Below are 6828 nucleotides of genomic sequence, written 5' to 3' on the forward strand. Positions count from 1 at the left end.
GTCCCGTTCGAGCCGCCGGCTGCCGGGCGGGCGCCGCCCCGCCTGCGCTCACCTGGTCTGGCCCGCCTGGCCTGCGCCGGCCTGGAGACTGAGCTGCCCAGGCTGGGGCTGCAGGCAGACTCCCTGGCTTCGAATCCCTGCCGTTTGCCAGCTGTGTGACCTTGAGGTATTTACTTCGCCTCTCTGAATCTCATTTTCCCCATCCACGCAATGGGGGTGATAGTACCGACCCCTTGATGTAATTGCTGTGAAAGTCCAGAGCGAGTGTAGACACACCACGTTGGGGTTATGTATTTTTAAAAAATAACATTACTAATAATCTTCACAAGAATACCTCTTGGCCTGAGTGCCAACCCTTGTCACAGGCAGTATGGACAGCAGAAGTGATTTAAGAGCTCCAGGTTTGGAACTTGATAGCTTTGAATCCCAACTCAATAACTTACTCTTGAGTGACCCTGGACTAAATTACCTAAACTCACAGTGCCTCAGTTTCCTCATGCATAAAGTAAGGATGACAAAAACAAGCCGGCAGGGTTGGGTAAAATGGCAAATGCCTGGATCTTGAAGGCAACGAAGGTGGCTGCTGTTTTTATTGTCTGACTAGTATTTCATTACGTAAGCACCCAGGAAGTAGGAGAGGGCAGGAACCTCAGAAACCCTTTTCAGCCTTGACATTTCACAAGCTGGAGAGCTGGGGCATACAGGGCAAGTCTGGCAAGCACCAGAACCCAAAATTCAAAACGTCTGTCTCCCAGTCACTCTTTTCTGTGAGTTTAAAAAAAAAAAAGTAGTACTGAGACCAGCAGATGGCCTAATGGTTATATCGCTAGACTCCCACATGTTCTATTGAGGGTTCTAGTCCCAGACCCGGAGGCTTGAAACACGTTGGCACCTGTGTGCATGCCCAAAATCCCAAGAGGACAATGGAGGAGTAGGTAGTCTGGCATGACCATACCCCCCACGACCCCTAACTCCGAGGATGGGTGATTTCTTTCTTTCTATCTCTCGGTCTTTCTCTCTCTCCGCAAGTGCACATGCCCTATAGCAAAAAATCTTTCTCCTTAAAAAAAAAAAGATACTGAATTGTTCCGTCTTCTCTTCCCAAAGCCTATACAAAGTCATGGAAGAGAAGAAAGACTGACTAGTCAGCGCCAGGATAGCTAGGATGACTAGATCCTTTTATGGCCCACAGCACAGTTCAAGTCTTGGGCCAGTGGGTTGAAAAACTTGCCAGCATGTGTACATATGACCAAGATTTCTAAAAGAAGGAAAATGGAGGAGAAGGGATTGCAGCATGACCATGCCCCATGAGGGGAGCTTTCTCATTTTCTCTGTCTCTTTCTCTATCTCTCTCCAATAAGGCAAGAATAGCAGCTCTCTAGCAAAATTTAGAAGAATATAAAAGGAAGAAGGAAATGATGGAGGGAGAGAGAGAGTCTTTATAAAAAAATTTAAAAACCTATTTGTCTTAGAATATGCAAATGTGAACACAGTCATTACTCTGGTGACCCACTTAAAAGGTAATACCTCAGGCCATCTGGTGACATGAAGATTAAGGTGCTGGGTCCCACATGACCTACCACATGTGAAGAATCCTGGACCCCACAGCTTGAAAACCACACTGGGCATGAGTGTGTACATTCCCGAAATCCTGAAAGGAAGGTGGAGGAGAAAAGAATGTGTTGTGGCCATTCCGCCTGGGGGTGTTTTCTCATTCTCTCTCTCTCTCTCTCTGTCTCTCTCTCTCTCGTGAGTACATGTGCCCTATAGCAAAAAATAAAAACAAAACTAAAAGGCAGTGGCTCTGACCCTGACCATAGGTGGTAATAGATGTAGCAAAAGCCCCACTAACCCAAATTACCTATCTCAGATTTTGCCATCAGAGAGCCAGTACCCATGTCTTTGGACCTCTCATAGAGAGCATCCAGCTCAATTACAAATGACCTTGCAGGAGAGGTCACAGGTGGCATCATCAGACACTTGGCCAGTACTTATCATCCACTGGATTGACTTTATCCTGGTCCCTTCCAGTATGAAGGGGCCTAATGCCCCACAGCAAATCTTAGCCTCCCTCCTCTGACACCCGGCCTACTATTCAGATAGGTCTATTCCTGTAAGAACTGTGCAAATACAATACAGTTGCCAATAGCAATGCTTTGGTGTTAAATGTAAATTAATTGAAATTTAAACCTTAAAATGCAGTTTGTGTGTTCTTCAATAAAATATGGTTCTTCAATCACATCAGCCACGTGTGCTCACCAGAGAGACTGAAAGCAAAAAATCACCCCCCTCCAGGGGGATGGCCACCCCACAATCCCTTCTCCTCCATTCACTCCGGAATCTTGGGGACACATGCACATGTGCTGACCGTGAGTTTTAAGTCGCTGGGTCTAGGACTCGAACCGTGATCAGCTACATGGGAGTTCAGCAACATAATCATTACTCAATCTGCTGGCCCCACTAGCCACCTTTCAAAAACTCAAGAGTCACTTGTGGGTGGGGACAACAGGTGGCGTGGTGGTTAATAATGCTGGACTCCCACATGGCTGACTGTAGTTCAAGTCCCAAACCTGGTGGCTTGCTTTCTCACCTTTTCTCTCTCTTACTCTGTCCCTCTCTGGTCAAATTTAAAATAAATAAGTAAATAAATGAAGTTCAATAAAATAATTCTTAAAAAAAAAGTCACTTGTGCCTACTGGCTTCTGCATCCTATAGCACAGGTAAAGAAAATCCCATCATCACCAAACATTCTCCTGGAGCTTTTTTCTTTTCTTTTTTTTAAGTTTCTGCTATAGGGTTCATGCATTTGCCAGCGAGAGATAAAGTGAGAAAACACCCCCATAGAGAAAATGCCCATGCCACAATCCCTTCTCCTCCATTCTCCTTTTGAGATTTTGAGCATACATGCACACATACCCAATGTGATTTTTCAAGCCGCTGGGTCTGGGACTCAAACTGAGTTGACTGTGTGAATCCAGCTGCCTTAACTCCCACACCACCTGCTGGGCATGCCCTCTAGGAGTGATTTCTCACTTCCCCTCTCTGTATCTGGTGATCACACACACCCTATAGCAAAAACTAAACACACAAAAAAAGAAGAAATTCTTCTCCAGCTAGTGTGTCTCCCAATGTCTGCCAGTGCTTCTTGCAGTGGTGCCAACTATCTTGGAGAAAATCCAAACGTGGCAGCCAGCCTCCACTTTGCCCTAATGATCCTCACTTCCTGGAATTCATGTCCTGGTATAGTCTCCTCTCACACTGAATCAGAGATGTCAGTGTGACCCATAAGAGTATGGCAGAGGGGATGGTAAGTGACTTCTGAGGCCAGGTCATGTAAAGCACTGAGGCTTCTGCTTTGGACTCTTGGGTTGCTTGATGGGCATTCATTGAGGAAGCTGGCTGCCTAGTAATGAGAACAGTAGACAGCCCTGTGGAAAGACCCTCATGGAGAAGAACTGAGGTCTTGGAAGTGGGTCCTTCAGTTTGGGGATTCCTTCAGAGGCTATTGCCCCAACTGACATCAGGATTGTACCTTAGGAGAGATCCTAAGCAAGATGGCCCATCCAAGCTGCACCCCAATTCCTGATCCACAGAAATCTTCCATAGATGACAAATGTTTACAATTAAGGCTCTAAATTTCAGGGTGATTTGCTACACAGCAAAAGATACCTAATGCAATGAATAATAATTTTTGTTTGTTTTTCAGTTCTTGCTGTAGGACATGTATGTTTACCAGAGAGAGGGAGAAGGAAAGTGAAAAAATCACCCTCTTGCCCATGAGGAATGGCCCTACCACTATCCCTTCTCCTCCATTTTGTTCTCAGGATTTTGGGCACACACACACAAGCACCGAGCATGTTTTTCCAGCCACTGTGTCCAGGATGTAAACCATGCATTCAGCCATGTAGGATCCATCTGCCTTAACTTCCACACCATTTACTGGCCCCTACAAATAAGAAATTTAATAGTGGGACCAGCAGATGGTATAATGGTTATGTCACTGGACTCTTACATGGCCAACCACAGTTTGAGTCCTGGACCAAGAGGCTTCAAACTCATGCTCGGCATGTGTGTCTGTGCGCCCAGAATCCCGAGAGGAGAATGGAGGAGAAGGGATTGCAGCATAGCCATTCCTCTGGGGGACAATTTCTTGCTTTCTGTTTCTCTGTCTTTCTGGTGAGCACATGTGCAGTATAGCAAAAATCTCTCTTTAAAAAGAAAAAGAAATTTAACAGTAACAGCTAATACCTAAGTACTGTTTATGTGACTGGCACTCTTCTAAGCATTTTGCAAAAATATCTAATTTAATACTCACAAAAAATCCTTTGAGATGTCCAACAGTGACACAGTAGTAACATAACACTCTATAAGGCTGGCCTGGATGAGAAGGTTCCTGTTCACATACAGCAACCTCCCTAAACATGGCGAGTACACATGTGCCCATGATCTGGTGCTGGCTGAAGTTAGTGGTAGAGTGTGGCATGAGGACCCTGTTTGGAGTCTCTCTGTCTCAGAAGAAAAAACTAAATAAACAAAGAAAAAAAAACCCTACAGGATAATATTATTATTCCCACTTAACAGAAGAGAAAAGTGAAGTATAAAGCAATAAAATAACTTGCCCTTAAAGTCACACCCACAACACAAGCAAGCAATAGGCCTATTATTCAAACCCAGATTTACTTCAGAATCCCCACTTTCTTTTTCTCAAGAAGACTGCAAAATACCTGGGAGAAATAAAACATACATATAGCCCCTGCTATAAGGTGGAAGGCAAGTATGCAAAGCAGATGTTCAGAGGCCTTTGAAATCTCTTCAAGGCAGGGACAGAAATTTTTGAAAGACCAAAAAAGATTTGCACCAATGGCCCAGTCATGGTTGCACAAGCCAATAGATGCTGTGACTTGTCAGATTGAAAGCACTTGGGAAGCCCAGATTTGATTCCCAGACCAAAAGCCAGGCATGGTGGGTATGCTTGTGGTCCCAGCTACTTAGGAAGCTAACGCAAGAGAATTGTGAAATACCAAGACCTCCTCTAAAAATTTTTTTATATTGCACCAACAGAACAAAGAGAATGGTATTAACAGTATAAACAGTGCCAGCTGGTGTGGGCCTCGTAGTTGATGGGAAGAAGACTACCATGGTCTCTGCTCCCCACAAGAGCTCATGGTCTAACGTAGGAGACTGACCTCAGACAAACAAGAATATGCAGGAAGACTGGCCAGGTGAAGGCCCATTGCTCTGGACATGTACGAGAAGACCTGAACTTGAAGAAGTCAGTGGAATATGGAGACAAAACGAGAAGTGGGAGAGAGAAAACAGCCAGAACTATGTCAGAGGAAATGTGGGAGGATCTTTTTATAACCCTCGGGGGAATTACTAGCTTTGGTTGTCTCTAACATGGAGCTATGGAAAGATTGCGGAAAAATCTAGAAAAAACAGTATCCAGTCTACATGGGCTGGAGCACAGGGAATGGATAGGGTTAAAATGCCATATGGCCAGCCAGTGACGTGGTGTTTAAGGCAGCTGGATCCCACACAGCAGACTGTGATTCAAGTCCTAGTTCAAGTCACCGGTACATGTGCATACATGCCCAAAATCCCAAAAGGAGAATGGAGGAGAAGGGAGTGCAGTGTGGCCATTTCCCAGAGGGGGTGCTTGCCTCACTTTCTCTGTCCTGGGAATGCATGTGCCCTCTAGTAAGTTGAAAAAATAGAAAACACCACCGCATAAAAGGCTTGGAAGTTCTTTGATTCCCATGGACTTTTATTCATGTCTTTAAGCCTTTATTTGTATATTATAATAAGTACTGAGATGAAGCTGTGGTAGGAAGGACAGAGTAATGTGAATACAATTTTCATTTTTTCTTCTTTTTTGTTATTTTTTTACATTTAATCATTGTACATTACAGCACACAAAATATATTTTCCCAGCATGAATATACTGCATATCGATCCAGTCAGAGACATTACCATACACATTATCATCAACTGATAATTTTCCATTTTCGTGTCCATTAAATGTTTTGCTTTTGATTTTTTTCCCTTGATTCCCATGAATACAATTTCCTAAACTAACTTGATAACAGTTTCACAAACCATTAGTGTTGACTTTTCTCAGAGACTTTCAAAAGTTAACAGTTTCTTAGTGGAAACAACAGTAAAAAAGGGCCTGTACAAAAAGAACCTGGGTTAAGAAAAGCAGTTGGCCTAATGGCTATGTCGCTGGATTCCCATGTAGTTGACCGCAGTTCAAGACCTGGACCCCGTGGCTTAAACTCACACCAGGCGCGTGTGCGTGTGTGCCCAAGATCCGTAGAGGAGAATGGAGAAGGGATTGCTGTGTGGCCATCCCCCCTGGGGGGTGATTTCTCGCTTTCTGTCTCTCACTGTCTTTCTGGGGAGCACACATGCCCTATAGCAAAAACCTCTCCAAAACAAAACAAAAAAGACAAAAAGACCTTGGGCTGTTTTCTGTGGTGCTACAATGGGTGTAATTGTTGCTGGTGACTGTGTGAGTTTAAGAGTAATGTCAGAGGAGGAGACATTGCAACATCAGAGGCAAAGAGTAGGATGCCTAGATGGATGTCTTAACTAAGTTTGACTGCAGTAATAGAAGCTGGGATCGAGTTGTAAAGGAAGGAAAAAAAAAACAATTATGAGAGCAAGTATTCTATGGATCCAGGATACTCACTGAACTTGATAGCCATCCTCTTTTATTTTTTATTTTTTATTTTTTTATTTTTATTTTTTGGAGAGGTTTTTTTCGCTATAGGGTGCGAGCGCTCGCCAGACAGACAGAGAGAGACAGAGAGACAGAAAGCGAGAAAT

The sequence above is a fragment of the Tupaia chinensis genome, unplaced genomic scaffold (genome assembly GCF_000334495.1).
Source record: "Tupaia chinensis unplaced genomic scaffold, TupChi_1.0 Scaffold000185_1, whole genome shotgun sequence".
NCBI classification, from domain to species: domain Eukaryota; kingdom Metazoa; phylum Chordata; class Mammalia; order Scandentia; family Tupaiidae; genus Tupaia; species Tupaia belangeri.